The 22167-nt window shown below is 43.9% G+C and overlaps 1 protein-coding gene across 6 annotated transcripts in view; it reads right to left on the bottom strand.

Moving 5' to 3' along the window:
* The window catches only part of TRAPPC2 (trafficking protein particle complex subunit 2), a 400579-nt gene that overhangs the window by 374304 nt on the left and 4108 nt on the right, over window positions 1–22167 (bottom strand). The window contains exons 2-3 of one of the 6 annotated variants that reach the window (XM_069640574.1): window positions 15702–15799; window positions 15298–15387 (exon numbers count right to left, since the gene is read on the bottom strand). The gene's annotated coding sequence lies outside the window, so the exon portion shown is untranslated. Of the gene's footprint in view, window positions 1–15297; window positions 15388–15701; window positions 15800–15853; window positions 15955–22167 lie in introns of those variants that run through there. The other 5 variants (XM_069640575.1, XM_069640577.1, XM_069640576.1 and 2 more) reach the window with 5 other exon arrangements.

The raw sequence follows: 22167 nt of genomic DNA, 5'->3' as shown, positions 1-22167 counted from the left end.
GGGAACTCATGAGTGATGGGCTATGGGAGCGGGCTCAAGGGTACCACAAAAAAGTGTCTAGGAATGCGAGGCTACAACAAATACTGCTCTATGTAATCTACAGGGCATACATGACCCCCCCAGAGGATAGATCGGTTTAAGAACGCTGTACAACAAACATGCCCCAAATGCGGGGGAAGAAAATGCAGGGATGATACACATGTTTTGGGCATGTCCGGAACTTGTGAAGGTCTGGGGAGAAGTAGCCCACCGATTAAATGAGAAAGGGATCAAGCTAAATGTGGAATCAGTGTCAATTCAAACATGTGAGCAAGCTCAAGGACTTGGCATATATACTTGCCAAGCGCAGAATTGCCATGGGATGGAAGGTAACAGACCGAGGGTAGAAGTTTGGTGGAGTGACCTCCAGAAATGGACTGAAGCTGAAACGGCAGTGTGACATGAAGTGGGAAGTGGGGGGAGGGGTGGGGGGGTTGGGGGCAGAGAAGCAGAAACCCCGACGGCCTGGAAACACTTAGTGGCCACATTGTATGGGTCCATTCGGGACTGCTTAAGTGATCACAAAACTTTTGAGAACACGGATGGGGAGGTTCCCCCGGAGGAAAGAAAAGCAGAATGCGAAGTGGAGTAGGCTCGAGTTGGGGGAGGGTAAGGAGTAGATATGTAAAAATATGTACATGTCACTAAAGTGTTATGACAATTACTGCCGGTTTGTTGATTGTTTGTTGTAAAAACCAATAAAATTGATTTAAAAAAAAAAATGCATCAAAAAGAATGTAATGTCCATTGGACTTACTGGTGTCAGCATATAGCCAATCCAGAATAAGGTGTCTGCTATTATGCTGTGAGCTGAAGTGCCTTGGGGTGTCGGCGGGAGGGGAACTTTTCCCAAGCAGCCCGAAAAAGCATACAAGTTCTGCAAAAAATCGTTTTTAAATAGCCATGATCCAGTTTGGGGCTTCAAAAATCCAGCCATATGCGCCTGCCCCAGAATTACTGCCAGCTCCGTCCCCCCGAACAGCTTTGTGCCGTCCCTATACTATGCTTACAATCCCCCAAACTTGGTCCAGCACTGAAAATGTACCTCAACAAAATATTGGAGGACACAAATCGGCCGCTAGGATTTATGCCAGAAATTACGTTTTAGCTGACAGCTTCTTTCTTGTGCTAATCCTGGCCAAGGGCATGCCGTCATTCAGTCCTAGGAATTGTGCCAGAAATTATGCCAGCAAACTACAGAATCCCGTTTAAAACTACAGAATGGACTGCCTTTTGTAGTTCACATTGTTTGCCGTTATCTATGTTTTGTATTTTGCGAGAACATTGGCCTTCAAGAAAAAGCCTACAGAGTAATCAACGGCCTTGTTTATTCAAAAGGAGTGGGATGTACCAGGCTCATGCCACTAACATGCATCCCATACTTTAGAAAAAAAAAAAAAAAAGAAAAAAATCAAATCAATCTACTGTACTTCATCGCAACATGAAAAAAGCAAATCTGGCAGCTTGCATTTCTCTAAATATGTTAGCGTTTTCATTTCACTGTGCATTTCAGCAAGTAGTCCTGGTTTGTGGCTCAGGCCACTTGCCATATTAAGCATGGCTAACATGGGCAGACATTGAAAATACATGTCACAAGCCCCCCCACACCCCAACGAGACGTAGAATAGGTCGTGGAGGCATTTTAGGAATCATGGGGATGTGGGCGAAGTGACAAAAGAGCATGTAAAACAAGGCAGAATACTTATTTGCTCAAATGTTTTTATAGACTTCACTGGTTACTAAACATTTAAAATAAACATTTCTTCTTGAGATGAGCCAGCTGCAGCAGGTACTGGTTAGCAGACAATCTTCAGCCGCTGATGAATCAGGGATGTGTAGATGTTCACCAAACGAAAAGGTTCCAAACGGATTTCATCTGTTCAGCCATCAGATGGAGCTCAGGAATGAGCTCTCATTTGTTGGAAGAGAGCCTGCCACCAGGGCATGAATCACCCTTTGGCCATTCTGGTATTCTGCAGTTGGCCCATCTTTGGCTAACTGCAGATGCTTCTATGAAAGTCACTGTGGTGCTATTGCTGTATATTTGCATATCCAGGGAATATGCCAGTGTCAGTATTAGTTGCGGGAACTTCAGTGGTGATAGCTTCACTTTAGGCTAGTCCAATTACACTAGCTAGTCCGCACGGGTGGATGCAGAATATAACAGTTCACCACCTTTGAAATGGCGAACAAGCTGGCAATCCCCACTGGAACACCGATGCTTCATGTTCAGTGCTTCATGTTGTAAACTGCACAATGTTAGCTCCATTGGTACTAAAGCTTTGCTACTGAAATGCACTTGGTTGAGTTTCACTTCTGCTCACATGGGCTGATCTTGAGAATGTCCTGGCATCTTATTTGCAGTGTTCCCACACAGTTATTCATGCAATACAGCTGTACTGTAGAGTCCTCACGATTCACCAGAGAGTTTGCATCCATTGCTCATCTACTTGATTCACGGTGCTCCAGGACTGCAGTTCTTCACACAACAGAGGTGTTTCTGCTGGCACAGGAATAATCTGCATCCCATGCAGTGTCCTTGACAAGGTGCCTTTGTCTGTCCCGCGCCGATATTCTGTAGAAGGTTTTCTTTAGTACACTCAGCAAAGCAAAGATAGACTCTGAATGGCCAGTCTCTAAGCTTGTCTTGATAAGACTCATTTTGGTCAGTTGCTCTGGCTATGTTTTTATAAACACCTGTAGAGAATGTGTCCAGGAAATCTGTGATCTACAAGTTCAACGATTGCTTGCTGTCCGTCCTGTAGATTTTCCAAATCCTATTGGAGGAGAAGCACCATATCCAGAACCACATCCCTTCAGCTTGTAGATTCTCTGCTGAAATGCCATGAAGTCGGCATTGGCTGCACAAATGGCTCATCTTTATCAGCCTTCTAGCCAGTGCTTGGATTTCCAAGACAATTATCTTTACAGTAAGATCAGCTTCTTTCGCCTCCCTTCTGGCCCTGGCCTGTCCTAGGTGACCTGCCTGCTTTGCTATCAGTTGGCTTTCTTTGCCCATGCAATTGGCATAGGTCTGTGAAATGTTGTGTAGCCTAAGCTATGTAAGGCCCTATGCTTAAAACTTTGTGTCATTTATGACATTCATTGGCTACAAGAATCCAGTCGACTGGAAGGCCTGAGGCATTTGTAAGATGTCCACGTTTACCTTCCTTTATCATGTTGTTAGGCTGTTTAGTAGCAACAAAAAAGCATTCCTCCTTGGCCTCCCAATCTAGATACGTGGGTAAATGTGGGTTGGGTTACACATCAAAGCAAAATGAGTGTGATTGATAAAACATCAAATGTGGAAGTCTACATGCTACATTTAGCGTGTCAATTCCTTGCACTTGTCAAGAGTCACCCCCTAATGACGTGTTAAGAGGGACTCTGCCTTGCCATGTATTTTCTGTCATTGGGGCATAGAACGCTTCATCATAGACCACAGAAAGTGTAGAACACAAACTGGAGGAGGCTGGGGAGAATAGATATCCATTTTGCGCTATACGCTCTTCCTTCACTTGGGGGTTTGGTATGTAAGGGAAGTGTGTCTTAAACTATGGCGATTTCAAAAGAGGAACAGGACAATGCTACCAGAAGGTTGCACCCAACCACTGCATACGTTTCCGCTTATAGAAAAGAAAGGAGTCCAGAATATTTCACAAAACATACACGGTCTGCCATGTCATCTAGCTTTTATAGAACATCTTCAGGATCTAACAATGCTCCTTGAGCAAAAGCTTCCTTCTTGGTTCTCAAAAGGTCCCTATAGGTGGCACTGGCCTAGAATCATCTATCACCAATAGTGTATGTACCTGGAGCTTTATACTAGGCCCACAGTAGGGTAATACTGGCTTGTCCAGAAGTCTCCCAATGCTAGTGGCTATATGCTTGTGTAGGGACCCCTGCCACACCAGCCTGCACCTCCCCCTTATGTATTGGTTTGGAGTATGTGCCGTTTCCAAGGCTGAAATGTTCAACTGTTGGCTGATCATTGGGATCTCCAGTGGGATTAAAGAATGTCTCAAAGTCAATAAGAGTACCTTTCTCAGGAGGCAGGGCTGGTAGGGCTGCTGTTCTCAAGTCTATTTGTTTCAGTACCTTCACATAAGGTCGGTAGCACGGTCCAAGGGCTTCTTTGTCATGAATCTTCTCTAGGACTTTGTCCCCAGATTGCAAGCTCTGCGACGTCTCTGTCTTGATGATGTGGTGCTTATTTACCCTTGAGATTTATGAAGAGAAGCTGGTCTGGCCTGGAGAGGACTCAAGAATTGTGTAAATCGGGCATATACATGTGCCAAAGTGACACGATTATTATCACCCCTACCTCTAGAGCCTTGTCTCCACCCCATAAAGGTCTACCTACATGACAGACTGCCGATCACTTCACCCAATATCACTATGAGCAGCTAGCAATTTGTTCGACCATTCACTAAACCCAAGAAAACGCTATCTGACCCCCAACAGAAATCCAATAGCACAAAAACATGTACCATTTACAAGTTGGCACCAACCTACAAATTCAACAGATCAACTATAATAGTTCTACACACAAGAGCACTTGCATCTTCAGTTTCACAGAGCAGCGTGTGAGCTACAATTACACTGTAGATTAGCAGCAGGGGCTGACGTAGCAACCAAACTCTGTTGTGGGGACTCAGTTGTGGGGATGTTCCAATTCCATTGCTTTTTAAAAAAAACATAATCCAAATGATTATGCAGGTGTGTGGTAACGTGTAGGTGTCACTTCATTGTCCAAACAGGCATGACCGTCATACTGTAACAAGGACACACTGTTAAGAAGACGTGGTGATAGAGTTGTTAAATTAGATCTGTCCGACAAAACATTTGTAGCAGACAATTGACTGTTACTTTATAGTCCAATATTTTGCAGTTGTTGCGGAGCTACATTTTTGGGAACTGCAACATTACACAGTCATCTGCCGATTTAATGCTGGGTCTATCAATTGTCTAGGGGAAGTAAGAGGCGGGTTCTGAGAAAGCAATGTAGGAGGAATGAAGAACACTACCCATCCCTGCCAAAAGGTTTTCCCATTTTGGAATAGTGCGTTTTTACCCAGCCATTAATACATTTTGGAATAGTCCGTTTTCAACCATCAGCTTTTACAATATAATTCTTGATTTTTTTCACTGCATCTTCTTCTTGTATGTCTCTCTCCAGTAGCTGCTTTTTCTTTTTGAAGCTTCAATGAGTCATTCTGCATCACAATGGGTTTTCATTATTTCATCAAATGTGTTCTGTGTCTTAATACGGTTTCTTGGCTGCGGGTATGAAAAAGGCAAGTTGAAACTTCATAATGCGACTACCAATACTGAGCTGTACACTAGAGTGACTAGCTTTAAGCGCGATCCTATCCGTGCCCATGGATTTTTCTTATGATTTCCCTCCCCTCCCCATGCAGCTACCCACAACTCAGTCTAGCTGCACACAAAGTGTGTATGGGTACATAACCTCGAGTGTGCTTTGGCCACTATAATTTATAAATAGTGGCGAGCTGTGTCACCAATTCCACAGGGCCTACCCATAAAGACCTGAATGAATAGGACAGAGAATGGATTGGTACTGGCGAATTGCGCTCTACCTTGGACATCCTGGATTGGTTCCCCAACCCGTGCACTACATTTTCAGGATTTAACCCAAGGTAAGAAGAAAATGTAAAAAAATTAAAAAATGGTTTAGGAATTTCGATTTGGAGAACCATTGCAGGATCTCAAAGCACCACTAAAAGACTTATTAGCACAACGCGCCAGGTAGAAGAAAATAGTAAAAAATGGATGAGGCAAGTAAACAGCCTTGTTTAAGACCTCAAAATGTTGGAATGGGAGCCGATAGTAGACTGTCTAGTGTAAATCTGATTTGTATTGATGCCTTGGAATGAAAGGCGTAGATTATGTCACACAAGGTTTCTGGACATTTGTCCCGATTTGGACAGTAACAGGAGACGAGAAACCGAATCAAAAAGGCACAATGTAAATGTACAAAAGCAAATTAATGGCCCGTTTAGTAGCCGGACATTGGGCTTTCAAGGCGTTCAAGCACATCAAAATGTATTGCAGTACCCATGCCAGCAACAAAACCTGATTGGTTAGGGTCTCGATAGTTTTGAGACATAGTCCAAGAATTAAAATCCCGCAAAACTCAGTCTGGCAAATACTTTGCCTATGGCATCTAACAAAGCGATAGTTCAACAAAGCGATAGTTCTGAGGTAGTAATCTAGCAACTTTTTTAAAGATGGGGACAATTAATAAAGTTGTCCAGGATGATGGAATTTCATGTCTAACTAGAATTTGTTGGAATAGTTTATACAATATTATTGCCCACAACTTGGGATTTGCTTTTAACATAAAATTATGAAGCCCGTCAGAACCAGCGGCTTGCGAAGAACTAGCTTGCCTAATTAGTTCCTCCAAAACTGAGACCGAAAACTCAACTTTCCAAGGGGCAATGGATTTTAAAGTATAGTTTACATTCCTAAATTCAACATCGGTGAATACATTTGTGTAGTATTGAACCCATTGTCGTTCAGTCACACCATTAGATTGTGCTACAGCTTGATTATTACGAGAATGATTATTCAGCAGGGTACAAATTTCAGAAGAATTTTGTTACCCATTGCTTTAAACAAGAGATCACCATCTTGCTGAAATAGGCCACAAATCCAGTTCAAGTATTTACATTTGGCTGCTCTGAATGTTGCTCTTTTATTTGCAGATGGTAATTTACAGATCTGTTTTCTTTCTTGCCGATATTCTCTACGTCTCTTTCTCACCTGTTCATCATACGCGCAAGTATGACAAAAGGCCTGTGGGCCCATTACTGTAATGGTGTCTTTATATTTGTCCAACACATGCGTATATTGTTCAGGAGTAGACTTACTCACATTCACTGAATTATTAAAAGCCAATAGCTTAGGTTCAGACCACCGAAAACGGGTTTTTGCACAACTGATGGTAACATACTGCCGAGTCCATTGATTGCTGACCTTTGTTTTATCTGTCAACCACCTCCACTTAAGTGTTAGTAGATTGTGATTGCTCACTTCTTGATTTATAATTTCAAAAGGTTGATAGTGTCAAAAACCAACGAGTAGCGACATAAATGTAATCAATGATACTAGATGAACAGTTTCTATGCCATGTAGCTTTGGCAGGGATATCACCCAAGACTGCAACATTTACTTTGCAAAAGTTACGTTCAGTCATAAAGTCCATCCCTCCACTTCCTGTAACTTATTACCTATTTTCTTATTGAAACAGTCTAGATTTAAATCACCTACCGATTTAGTTGCTGTTATATTTGCTGTCATCTGTATCAAATCAAAGAGCTTAACCAGCTCCTGATAAAATATTTTGTCAATGACCTCTACTGGATTGCGATAGACATTTATCAATGCAATATTATAATGCCGCCAAGAAATGTTAACCAATTGAAGGGAGGAGCTAAACGATGCCCATGCAGAAACAGAAAATCCTGCACTAATTCTTACTGCAACTAATAGTCCCGAAAACGGTCTTCCTTTATCTGCAGTCCTAGCTGGCAATAGTCCAATTTCATAATTATCCCAAATAGGAGTATTAGTGAGCCATGTCTCCTGGAATACAACTATGTCGAAAGGCATAGAAAACTTAGCTATGGAAAGTTGAAGATGTGAATGCCCACATGTATTCCAACTCGCGAGAGAAAAGGAAGTCAGATTTCCATCATTTCATGGTTATGTGTTTCTAACATAAGAAGAGTTTCTTTGAATCTCTGGCGCGTTGTTTGGCGCAGCCTGGGCATGATTAAATTAATCACGCACAGGATCTTGTGCAAGTAGGAAGGCCATACCAAACAACGTCATCTTGGATTTCCAAATGGTGTTTAACACCACACAAGAAGGTATCCACAATCTGACTATGGAGAGGTCGGTGTCGGATATGAACTCCACTTGATTAATGTCTCCAGTCTCAATAACCTCCAGCTCAACCACTTCATTAAAAATATTTAGAATGCTACTCCTATTCAAATCATACATTCTAAATGGACCACCTCGATATTTCAAGATCAAGGAGTGGCATTTATTCATTATGGAATGAGTGTGATAAGGTTTGGTGTGATTCAGCACCCTTTTATCCACTTAGGTATGCTGTTCATCTTCGACAAGGGTGTGTGTTCCTAATTTCGACTGAACAGTTGGCTGCGCAGACCTTAGCTGTGCTACATCTGATACATGGTCCAATTCAGCAGAATGAGCATGCATTCTGCTAGTCAGATTAGAATTCAATTGAACTATTTGTGAAGGTGGATTAAGAGTTATTTGAGGCAGCCCATTACCCAAATAGGCATCTATGGCTTTTTTAATATTTTTGATTGAATAAGCCACACCTTGATCATGTAGTGTTGACGGTTGGGTCTTGCCTGCATTAAGCCGTGGTACTGACTCTCCATCAATGACCTTGTTAATTTTCAAAGCTGTAAGGGCCGACTGTTCCATCACTTCAACCAATTCATTCAATGGCGCATAATCCACTTCAGATGCACAAGTCCTATTCTGATTTTGTGGCATATTTGGTGTTGCATTAGTCATTATCGGTGCTACCAAGGTAATTACCGGAGGCAAAAAGTTGGACTAGTTACTGTAGGCTTCGCAGAAGGCGCCAACAGTGTGGTTTGCGTAGGCTTTCAGGAATGATTATTGAAGGGAGCCTCCAAAGCACGAAAAAAAGGGGCTAGATTATTGCTAGGGGGGAGGTTCTACAGGTGCAGAATTTTGAACTTATAACTTCGTTCAACGCACCTGCCTTTTGAACAAGAAGGTCTACCAGGAATGGCATATCCTTACATACCGTACACATACCAAGCACCAATTGATTTGATTGCATTGACACTTTAGCTTAGAGGGATTCAAAAAGTTTAAATAGACCCAAAGAGGTATTAATAGCAGTGAGAGTAATTTCAATCATACTGGAATTTGTTCGAGCTAACATAATTGAAGAACGATCAGTATGTGCAGAGTGCAAGTCACTGCGAACTGAAATCGTGATTCGCACGGACTTGCAAAGATGGAAATTTCTGAAGCTGACTGATTGCAGAAAGATTTAACACTGCGTCAGCTTTTTTAATTGGTGTCTGCAATATCAACTCATGCTCAGCTAAATGCAAAAGAGTTCGGTCAGAAGAGCTTACCGCGCAAGATTTACTATAAAAGGATTTTTTATGCAGAGATACGCTCGCACCAAACACAGACGCCACATTGTGGTGGCCGAATTTTGGCTTCGACCCCTGAAAAGGTTTCACACAATCTACAACCGAACTCACAGGAAGACCAAAACTACATACAGGCTTCCCGGAGTTCACAGGAGTAAGTGTGATAGACGTATGAGCTGTATGGGTTCCGCCAGATCCGACCATGGTCATTGTTTTGTGTGTCGATTCTGGCATGCACGTTTTAAGGGTGTAACTAGCAAATGGCATACATAGGCTTTAATCACTAGCCTTGTTACTGACCACAAGAGGTATCAATTATACTCCAATTTTTTCAAACTGTTAACAGGATCACCCCGCTGCTCCGCGACTTAGCGGACAAGCAATGCTTTCCCAAGATGCTTCCATCGTGTCCCCTCGTATTAGTAGGACGTGTCCCGCAATAGGCGGCGCCCAGATGGGAGTTTCCTACACCTATGACAGAAAACAAACCTAAGTATAATGTCACTGTTGCCACTGTTGCTTGGGCACTAATAGTCTCTTGTTCACATTAAGGACTGTTACAAAAGTCACCTCAGAGCAAGTAGCTGTTAAAGCAGAAGCACAGGCACAAACAAATGTGCTCCAGCAAGATGAGTTCAACAGCAAGTAGGCAGAGTCTGCAAGGGGACAAGCGATGCTTTCCCAAGATGCTTCCACACAAAATTCATACAAAATAAGCATTTGTGGCAGGGGAAGGGGAAGGGGAGAAACAATTTTACTCAAGGGGTGGCTCAGCATAAAAACACTTGGGAATAAAGTGACCTCCCACTTTCAAATAGCAAAGCAATTAACAGCACCCCTTTCACGCCCAGGTCAGAAAACTCCTGCTACCGCACCAGTCCTCTGATACACAAGGCTGCTGAAAAATCCAGACAAGCAAAAAAATAGCTCCAAGCTCGACAACATCCAACAAGAATGTACTGGTCCCATCATTACAGACAACAAAAAAATAAAAAAAAGAAAACCATCACCATAAAAAGGCATTCACCCCAGATCATCATAAACAATGATCAAAAAAGATATTTTCTAAATAAAAGATAGGGATCACTATCACTAGCGATCACTATCCCTAGCAAGCATTCAATAAAGTTTACAGGCAAACGATCTTCAATGAACTGCTGAGGTCAAGTGGTTGGAAAAAAAAAAACTGCATTGAAAGGGTAATAAAATCCCTCCGGGAACCTCATCAACCTATATAGAGAATGAGACAAAGCATAACTAGAACATGCAGTAATCCTGAGTCCCTGAAACTTACATTTCTATATATTAAATCATGTAGCGATTTCCCCAAAGTTTTGAACAAACTAAACGGGGGGAAATTAGAACACGGTCCCCTGCGCATAAAGGCTGGCACAACTAGCCCTACTGTGAACCGAAAAGGCAATGGAAACAGGGGTAAACAAGCCATCTATGTGTTCTTTAAAATAAATGGCATAAAAAGCTCTGCATCACGGCTATAGCATCCGTAACTAATATTCAAAAGCATCACAATACAAAATGACAGTCTTTGAATGCCAGACAGATCGCTTTTTATGGGGGGCAGCTTTACAGAACCTCTTTAGGGGTGCTTTGACCTTGAACTTCAGAGTACCTGCCCTGTACACTTTTCATATTACACAAATCTCCAACTGATGCATATACTGTGAACAATCTTCCCCAGCTTGAACGGGGGTAGGGGTTAATGCAAATTCAGTTGCTGGACAATTAATGGATGACACGTTTAGTTGGCTGGTGTTCAATGGCTTAAGTGAAAGCAGTGATCAGGTTGCAAGCATTGTTAAGAGAAATAAATAGATGGGGGGCATCTGTCCACTGTTAGTTAGAGGAGACTTTTTCTCTCCCTTCTTCATGAGAGCTTGGATGGCCAATATCTGCAACCATTCTCTATGCGCAGAATCACAACAGCAAATCTAATTGGAGCTTTCGTAAAGTAAAGCCCAAAGCGCCCTGTGGCACCAGAAGCAGGAATGCAGGATCAAAAAACGCATTCATCAGGGGATTTCAAACATCCCCAGCCGGAGACTACACCTGGAGTGTGTGCAGCACACCCCGTACCACACAGCGGCTCAAACAGTCCGTCACACACTTCAAAATGTAGTCAGCCTTCTTGCCAGCTAAACAAAACTTTTCCACTTGGCACCCTGCTTTAGAATTAGGCAATATTAAAGATGCAAAAGTCACACACGCTTCCCATGAGCCACACATCAACAATCCCCACCGAAGGGAAATCTATGCCAGCGGGTGCCTGTGCACCGGCATGCAGCTGTCTGGGCAATTTATTGAAAATGACAAGCACTGTGCCCTTTATTTACAATAAACATTCTCACAGGGGCTATGCGACACTGCAATGTTCTTAAGCAGACGACAGAGTAAAATCTTGAGTATCGCTGGGTCCGTGCAACTCTTTCCTTCACAGTAAAGCAGTGGAATTATTTTGCTTGTACCCACTGAAGGTGCGGTCATGTGTACGAGTTGTATATGCACTGTACCGGACACATAGCAACGTCACACACAAGGGCACAGCAAGCATGTTGATAATGGACCACTTTAAAAAGCAACCAGGGATTTTGCAAAGGTTTGCTTAGTACATTAAACTTCTGCCGTTCAAGCCCATGCGCGCACTGTCCCCTAGGGACCAGGGAGGATAAGCACTCTTCCAAACAAGCAATTAAAATATATGTTAACATAGTGGTGCCAGCAAGATAGCAATACATTTTCTTGATAACAAGATAGTCACTCTACAGCAGAGGTCTTCAAACTTTTTTGAGCCCCGAGCAACCGCCTAGGAGGAAAAAGAGAAAAAAAGGTACCTGGCGTGGGCCCCTCTAGACACATGGACTCCAAAATGTTTATCTGGGGTAGACTGGTGCCCCAAATGGAGGTGTGGGAGCCAAACAACAAATTCTTTCAAAATCATTGATTGCAATAACTCAAATTAGATTAGAGGGCAAATATTTGTAACCACAGCATTCAGAATGTTTTGCTAGAGGACAGTAGTGTTGGATATTTCCTACATTAACGTAGGACAAGTAACAATGGTTCTTAAGTACAACCACATGATTACTACCTATGCAGTTACTTGCAAGTTGGACAGTTGCATAGTGGAGAACTAGTGTGAAGAGAGGGCTTGCCATTCAGCAGCCAGCCTATCACTATCGGGTTCAATTTTTACAACGGCCAACCACAGGTTTTCTTCAAGCTTTGACCGATATTTAGTCTTTAGGGCTGCAAGTGCTTAGAATCCAATCTCGCAAAGGTACGAGGTGCTGAAAGGTAACAGTACATTGACCGCACATTTGGATAAAGTTGGAAACTATGCATTTTGGCAAAATCCACCCATGGACAATTTTTTGAATTGGCTCTCCAGTAAGCAATCACTTTGAAGCTCCATTAGTTCCTCCTGGAGGTCTATTGGTGGGGTGGGCCCCTAAAGTCTGCTAGGAAAGGCTGCACCACTCAGTCATTGATGCTACAATTGTCCTCTGGAAAGTACTCCCATTAGTTCAGCAACACATGAAAGATCATACTCTGCCTCCTCAAGAGCGTCTGCTAATAATGGAAACGCTTCGGAATGCAGACATTAACCCTCCTCCCCCAAGGCTCCAGCTTCTTCTTGAATGCTGACATTTTTGCGTTCATAGCCAATGATGTGGTTTCTTTTCTGTGCCTTCCAGGGAAAGGCTTAGAAAATGTAGCTTTTCAAAGAGGTCGCCATAGTAAGCCAACAGTACAAGCCGGTGTGAACCAGAGGATCTTTCGTCTGGTCTAAACCCAGGAGAAAGTGTCTCACTTTGTTCCCAGAGTTCCTAAACACGATTTAACACCCTTCCCACTGGAGAGCAACCTGACCTCCGTGTGAAACAAAGCATCATGTTCAGCTCCCATTTCTGCATATAATGTGGCAAACAGACGGGCTCTTGTGTGGTGCATCTTAATAAAATGCACCTCTGAGAGTCCATTCCACATATTGCACACAGGCAAAGCTTCCTGGGGATCACGCAGTGTGTCCACAATATATTTGGAGATACTGCCAACATGTTTGCTTTTAACCCAGCTCTAGCATCACACACTGAAGAAGCACCATCCATGCTAATACCAACACATGCCTCCCACTTTAGGCAGTGAGAACTTAGGAAGTAGTTAACAATGTCAAAGACTATAGATGCAGTTGCTGTGCCCTGATTTGGCTTACAAAATATTTCTCCAATATTTCTTTTCCACAGCAGTACCTCACAAAAGCAACCAAATGCGCTTCTTTTGAAATGTCAGTGGCCTCATCCAACTGTAGGGCAAACTGATTGTTTCAAGCACAATATCAATTCTGTACTGATATCAGAAGACAGGTCAGTGATTCGGCGGAAAATTGTGGCGTCTTAGACATAAGGATACTTCTGCATTGCTCTGCTGCACCGTCACTAAGCATTACCTGGTTAACAGAGAGAATTGGCAAAATTACTTTCTCTGCATCTCTAAAGGGGCATTTTCTTCTCCAGATAATGTGGTAAGAAGCTTCCAAAGCATTTGCAGGTACTGAGGCCACGTTTTTAACAGTGTCTTTTTGCTTGTGTATGCCTTGCAGCTGCCGTACAAACAAATCCCTGGTCTTTTTTGCTAAATCGGCATGTTTTGTTTCCAAATGCCGCCTTAATTGTGTTGGCTTCAGGCTTGCTAACGTAGCACCACAAACCACACACTGCAGCTTAACTTGATCAGCTACTGCGATCCATGTGAACACAAAGTGCAAATAAGACAACATACTTCCGTGTTTTTCCATTTCTTTTGTCTGTTTCCACCTGTCCTCCTCTTTTCGTCTGAGATTCCTACCATCTTTGGTCACTAGGAAACTATCCAGTTGCATGTGAGCTTTTTGCATTTTAAAGCCCAAAAACATAAAGAGACTGATTTTTTTTCCGGACGTTTTTGTATTGAAGTGCGGATATCACATACTGACCCCCCTCGATCCCCACCGGCTCATTAAATAGTCAATCGGGGGGGCACCCCCAAACTCCCAATTTCCCCACCCACCACAAGCATCCTACCCACATACCCCTCTGCTGGGGCTCAGTGCCCGTCAGCCCCTGCGCACACTCGTATGGTAGTTCGATTTAGAAAGACCGCTCTAAGAGATAATTGATAGGTTTTTCTTATTTATTCTGTACTATTTGTATCAACTTGTATAATGCTTTTTTCGTTTTATTTGTCGTTTTCTTGTTATCATAATTGTTGTTTTGGAATGATATGCATTTCTTTTGATAAATCTTTAAATAAAGTTGTCAAAAAAAAAAAGACCGCTCTGTGCGGCTACGGTGCAGTCTTTCTAAATCGACCCTCGCGCAAAGACCGCTCCGTGCGGTCATGGAGCAGTCTTTCTAAATCGACCCTCGCGCAAAGACCGCTCTGTGCGGTCATGGAGCAGTCTTTCTAAATCAACCCTCCCCCAATCGGTACAGTAAAAAGATCTTTTCACTTAGTACCAACGATCCATCTAAAAAAGGGGCCTTACTGAAAACATTGCAAACCCTCACGTTAATTTACGTCACGTTAGTTTTTTTTAAAACCATTTCAAGTTTACAAAAATTAAAAATGCTTCAAAAGATAAGATTTAAATTGACAAACACCACATGCAAAGATTGAAAACGAACCATGTGAAAAGGCAAGGGAAAACTTTTTTTTTTAATTTAAAATATCACCAAAAGAAATCATGTGAACAGCTTGGGGAAAGAAGAAAAAAAAGAAAAAAAAATATATAAAATAAAAAACTAGCAAAAAAATGGGTCAGAAATACTGCTTCGATTAAGAAATAAAAAAAAAAAAAACACACATTGATACAAGTCTCAGAAGACTCCCTGTTCAGATCATGAAGTTCTAGCTCGAATTTTTTGTTGAAGTGTGGTCCTGGACTAGGCCACAGATTGGCGGCGAAAACCACACCTGAATGCACATTGAACAGGGCAGATATAAACCTTCAGTACTTCTACTCAACCAATGTTACATAGGATAAAGAAATCCTTACCTGCCTGCGTGACTGGGTCAAGTGCTTCACTGGATTTTTCTTGCTAGGATACCGGTGGTTAGGTTGACACAGACGCTTGGAGCGATGCTGCTGCAATGAAAACAAATAGTTAGTCAATCTACCTGGGACTTCAAAATTAAGATTAGATGATCAGGGGTTAAAACCAGCTCTTGGGTGTTCTGCAAGACGCAACCCTGGGAAACCATGAGAGTACACGGTGCACTGTAAAAGCAACTCCCACATGAGACGTGAACTTTCCGTACTGCCCCAAAATCGGACATGGAAAAGGAACAACCTCAAAAAATAGGTTTGAAATCCCGATTGTGACTCCTAACTATACCTTTAAAATTGCCCCACCATCACCCACAGCAAAATACAGTTGTTTTTAAAAAAGACATTCTTACCGTCAGCAAGTCCTACTACAGATATGAGGATTTTTTTATGGAGCCATTGCTGCTGGGCACTTTGCTGTCCAGGATGGGATGATAGAGACAATGTGTTCCTGCAATTGAAAAAGTACAATAAAAAATATTATAGACTACCAGATTGACCGTACCAATAATTGCGCACTACACTCTGCCAGTCGGCACACATAAGGGACCAAGGGTGCAGGGTCCAACCTGGAAATCTCCAAAGTTCCTTATAGGCTAGTCCAGCTAGCAGAGAGAAAAGAGAGCAGTCAGAGCACATACCTGAGAACACGACTCATAATCAGTTACAGAGACAAAAAATAATAAAGCGAAACAAAGAGCATCAGCTTGTTATATTTTACCCTTTCTATTCCCTGCCTAGAATAGTTGAGAAGTCAAGCCTGCTGGCATTCCAATCATTCATCTACATAACTTACATAGAATACGACACAGTAGTACTTAACTCACAGAGCTAACTTTCGGAATCAGAGTAAAAGCAATGTAGCTTATACTGCAGTTCAGTGACAGCGCTGATGTGGCAGCAGACTGCTGCGGGTGCCATGCCAGACATGAGGACCGTTGGCTTCTCTGTAACATTGGGTGCCAAATGCAGGCGAAGGCCTGGCACCCACACCAGGAATATATTCATGGATTCCACTTTAAATCACTTCTATGGCAGCGGTGCACCCAAAGTACTGATGGCAATGCAGTGATTTTAGTACATCAAGGGATGCATACACTTGCTCTATATTAGATGGCCCCCGGTGTAGGTCAGCAGGTTGACACACCGTTGCTGAGACACAACATATGCAAAATATAATTATGTGTACTGATTTATTGTTGATGTTTCTTTTAATGTGTTTAAGGTTGAATATAACCAAAACAAAAAAAAAAACAAAAAATGAATGCAAAACTTGTTAATCGAATGTCTTTTTGCAATTACTTATAAAAAAGGAAGTGCTATAAAATGTGTTTGACCAAGGTATGGGTTGGGCAATGGGTTAGGGTATTTCTGACTCCGTTTGGCACCTATCAACCCAGTTTAATTTCCTAATAACTGCTGTCAGCACAACAGAAGCATTCATTTGTAAACATAACATCTTTATAAATCTAACCGGTGATAAAACACAAAGCAAGGGTCACACACATTTTAAAAGTATTGGTGTGATGCTCAGACAAAAAATGCCATCTCAAAGAAAACTAGTGAGCGCAAGTTCAGCAGCGTTTTTTGAGGTTGGAAATGACTTTTTCCTTTGAATGTGTACAATACACATTTGAACAATAATGTGTCCAGCATGTAGAATGCCTGCTTTCAACAATGAACACCCCCATCCCCGCCACAGTGAGGTTCATGGCCCATTGATTTCTGTGGTGTCCCTTTCAGGACAGAAAATACAAACGGGATGAGCAAACAGAGCCAGGAAATGCGCAAGTGACGGCTGGGGAAAAGGAGCAGCGCGAAGATTACGTCACTGAGTCTGCGAAGCTGGGGGCTTGGTAAAGCCTGGTCATGGTTAAGGCAGGCCAGGTCCCGAGATCTGGCCAGACATCTGATGCCGATCTCGGACCCAGCCAGAGCCGTCCCATGGATCAGAGGGGTGATGAGGCAGCGGGGCAGCCAAAGCAGAGGGGGGCCGGTGTTGTATCATATCTGGCTCCCCCGCGGCAGATTGCTGGAGTCCAGCAATCTGCCGTGGGGGAGCCGGATATCATACAACACTGGCAATGCGTGTTTCTGTCCCCGCTCGCCTCGTCTTCCCCTGTGGCCACCAAGGTGGGGGCACAGAGGGAGAGGGGGTGGGTTCACGGGGACCACCATTGCAGTGATCCAGGCCCCCCTGCTCGCCTCCTTTCCCCCACGCATTCACCTTTGTAGATCCAAAGGGGGGGGAAAGCAGAGGGACTGAAAAAGGCATGAAACGCTTGCTTCCCAGCACCCCCTTCGTGGTGTGGCAGGCTTAGTCGAGAAGCAGCATCCCTTACCAAGCAAGAAGACGCTGACAGCACCAGCAGGAAGCAACAACGCAGCGTGGACGCGTGATCCACATGCAGGAAATGGCACGTCCAGGCTGCATTTATTTCCTGTTTCGTATGCACGCCCCCATTACGGTGTAATGACTGAGCATGTGCATGGGGGGTGGGGGGCAGTGGCTCGCCATGCACAGTTAAGTGATGCAAAAAAAAAAAACCAACAATAAATGATTCTCCCTTTTCTCGCTGTCCTGGATCACACGCCACACATATTGAAGACCTCTGCCTACAGTATGGCTATTTTTTAGGGCTAAATACTGTTATCTTGCGGGCAAGACTACAGAGGAGTTTACATTTTCACTGTTTACTAGCAAAGCAAGATGCAGGCACCTAGTTCTTGAGACAAGGCAGGGAAATCAAGGAAGTCGGTCCTATACAGAGAGGAAGAAATGGGAGGGTGGGGTCAGGGGGCAGGGTGGTCGCAAGTGTGTCAAGAAAGACATCTTGTGGTACAAACAGTCTCTGGCCGGTACAGCTCAATGCACTGCCTGGTAAAGTCAGGCACATCTCCCTGCAAAGTTCAAAACCCCCTTCACCTCTTAAAGGCAGTAAAGTTACAGAAATCATACCAAGGGAACTGCATGCCGTCATAGTGAGCTCATTGCTGTTTTAACAGTGAAAACCGTGTTGCGCAGATAAGGGAGAAGATGGTGTATAATCCGACTTGCTGCTGGCAGCCGAATCTGCCCTGAAATTCCCTCAGCGTGTGCGGCATGGCAAGAAATCACTTCCGTTTGGGGGTGGGTGGAGCCGAGGATGGGGATACCAGCCAAGAAGACAAAGATCCGCTGTTGCTGCAATTAAAATCAAAATAGGAAAAACAAACCCATCGGCACTCAAATATACCTGCCGCTTCTCCGAGATGAATAAGCACCTTATAAACGCGCAATAAAAAATAAACCTGGCAGTGCACATAGCACTCCTTCCTCTGTGATGCTTTTCCAAAGCACGTAGACGTCTCACGTGAAAAAGTCACAATGACGTAACAGAAATACGTCATGACACTGTAAAGACATTTCAGAAAGTATCGGCAAACTTTTAAACAAACACACAATGTATCGGGTCTCATAGGGACTTTAAATGTGCGACTGATAATGAAAGCAATACAAGGCCTCCGTTTAGCCTTCTCTGCCACACACTGCAATGGGGCAAAGTAACAACCCCTCACCGGGGAATGCCAAATCGCCCCCCGCGCAGGAAAAAAAAAAACAGAACTGTTTGTTGTAAAGCCTCTCTGTGGTCACTCAGCTCAGCACTCAGACACAGACCAGCTGTGGAGTCTTAGATTGGTCCAGGTAGAGCTTTATTATACATAATGTACAGTATGGACATAATCCTGTTACTCGGGTATATACAGTGACATTGATGACTGGACAGGGATGGGGATGGGTAAATATAATTCATACCCAAATGCGTCTGTCTGCATAAAACACATATCCCCATCTGCTGCACATAACAAATTCTCCAACACCCTCCCTCCAGCGGGGAGGATAACTAATTGTTCACTGGGCTGTTCACGGGTACAGTGGAAGTCCCATTGGGAAGGGAGGAACGCGCTATGCCCAGCCCACTCCATAAAGCACATCTCCCCCGGGTAAATCTTATCTTCACCTCAGCCTCGAAAATCACTAATCACCTCGACGCCGCGTGAGGAAGGCAGGAGCCCTCTCACCCTCCAGCAGCACATTGCAAAACACTTTGATCCAACCTGCCTGCCTCAGAAGCGCCACTGCATCGTTCACAGCATCAGATCATTTGTGCGCCAGAATCCTCACGATTGCGACCTGCTGATGCCTGCAGTGCCGCTTATGAGATGTGCCCACTGCCTCAGATGATCAGACTTGTGTGGTAAGTAAGACGCCATTACCACACACGAGTAGCAGCACTAAAATGGCCATCCGTATTATTGTTTAACCGGTTGCCTAGCAACCTTGTGGCCCGCGATTGGCCCAATACGCCCATTCAGATGAGGCGTCATCGCCGGATGGCAATAGCCGGCCCTGCCTCCCTAAGGCCCTCCTAAATAAGGCCGACGCCTGTCTCCTGCCTGTCCTCTGCCGCATTGGAGCCGTGAGGAATCTCCTGTCTCCATAACCTCACTCCTGCAAAGGGTAAGCAACAACTTTATGCGAGACCAGCCCCTGATCACTACTCAAGTTCCACTTCTCATTTGCCTCTAATCTCACACGCATATACTCCCACTCCTTCTTGCTACTCGATAGTGCTACTGGATCTTCATAAAGCCAATGAACTACTGCCCTCAACCCTCCTAAGGTGACTGGAGTTCCCAACACCAGCCACAAGACTTTATTGCCACAATATGCTAAGCGCTGTAAGTTTCAATGCCTACGCTCATCCGCATCTGCAACATTTAAATGTGAATCACCTTATGCTCTGCCGCTCCAGCACGACAGTCTTGCCTCTGCAACAATAGACTAGTTACCCTGGTATTTCTTACCGAAGTACTAAGTAGAGCGAACCTGATTAGCACCTGTATCCAGTCAGCATACTCTCCATGCAGATACTTGACTAGCATCGCCCAACTGCCGATCACTTAATCGGCAGATCTCGCACGTAAACACCCGTCAGTACGGTTCTCTCCTGTTCCCCACTCTCCCGAATCAGCCTATTACTCATCTGATATTGCTCAGTTATTGCCTGACTGCCAAATTACTGTTATTGTCTATCTTAAGTAGATACCCTTACGTTCCACCCTGAGTGCCAGCATACGAAAACAGTCCCTTATTTAAATACTTGCATGTATTACTCTCTCTGATCGCAGGAATACTAAAACAGCAGTTTGCTAAGTCAGATATTTGTTTGCTCTGTGCTATCCTGACCGCAAATACTTGCAAGTATTGCTCTCTCAGATTGCCGGAATACCACAACAGTCTCTCGTCAAGTCAGATTTTTGTTTGCTTAGTGCTAGATTGACTGCCAGACTGTTGGGTCCCACCTGTACGGTTTATTGCTGGATCGCCACAGTATTGAATCAGCCTATTTGCATTCCAGTTATTTGTATGCTGAACTGTCTATCTTAACTAGTACTTGTATCTCTGTACCGCTCCCAAAGCCCAGTTTTATCGAAATAGCCTACCACCCTCCACTCCCCACCGCTATTAGCTGCTAGCTCACACACACACACACACCCCAGCATCACTCAAGACATTCATGGCACGCTTAAAGCTTACCATTCTCACTTTGGTCATCCATTTCCATAAGAGCCACAACACACCTATAGCCTGCAAAAAGACAAATATGAAGCACCCCTCAGATAAACCCCCATACCCTACCACTCCCTACTTCGCCTCCAACTCACTTCTTGTCAACACTTCCCACATAACACTCTATCCTTCCTACCTCAATCGTAGAAACTCCTTCCTAGGGTACTGCACCCCCCTGCCCCCATCAATCCACCCACAACTCCAGACCAACTCCCAATCCACTCCACACACCAAGTTGCCCCCTACTACTCCCCTCCACACACTCCACCTCTGCGGTCTCTACTGAAAAGCCGATCCCTCTGCGAGACACTTCTCAACCTAACCTCACCAAACTAAAATGCGCACTCATTAATGCCAGATCCCTCATAACGCAGCCCTCGAAATAGAAGATCTCATACTAGCCAACAATTTAGACCTGCTGACAATCACTTCCCACGCCAACACCACACCAGCAATTGTACAAGCTCCCCAGGCCGCAACCGGAAATAACAAGGCCATCACCCTAGAGTCTCTCCGCGCTCTCATCCAGTCCATACTCAACCCCTCACCCTCCATGCAGCTACACCCGGAATCACTAGTCAACATGTTTAACAAGAACCTACTACTAGCACTAGACAAAATACGCCCCTCAAAACCAGAAAAGCCAAACAACCCAGTCACCTAAACAAACGGTTCACCCCAGAACTGAAAACCCTGCGGAAATCCAAAAGATCTGCCGAGGCCAACTGGATAAAAAACCCATCCCCTCAAAACAAGGCTCTCTTCAAGACAGCCTCTGACACATACAAAATCAAAACCAAAAGCAGCACGTTCAACAGTAGAAAACAAAATGCCAATTCCAATGTAAAAGAGCTATTCACCATCTTAAGGGTAATGGAATCTCCCTAAATTGTAGGTAATTTTCTTTCCATGTGGCAACCCCTAAACTTTTTGCTGTTTTTTCACCCTGATCTAGACTTTGCCAGAGAAGCGCAGCCTTCCGCCGCACTCCTCTGGGCTTTCGCTCCATTCTTACGGGGAAACTGACATGCCCTTAAGACAGTCAGTACCGGGAAACGTTGTTTTCCGTAGTTCTTTTCTCATGTTGCAGCTTTCGCGCAACATGGCACAAGAGTGCACCGTAACTTACATTACCGCGCTCTTGGGTCTCTAGTCATTCTACAGGCCCTAGTAACTCTCAATGGATTTATAACGAACTGTGCAAG

The sequence above is a fragment of the Ambystoma mexicanum genome, chromosome 7q (assembly GCF_040938575.1).
Source record: "Ambystoma mexicanum isolate Mex_15411 chromosome 7q, UKY_AmexF1_1, whole genome shotgun sequence".
In the NCBI taxonomy this organism is placed as follows: Eukaryota; Metazoa; Chordata; class Amphibia; order Caudata; family Ambystomatidae; genus Ambystoma; species Ambystoma mexicanum.
Note: the sequence above shows the minus strand (reverse complement) of the source record. Positions and strands in the feature narration are given on the sequence as shown.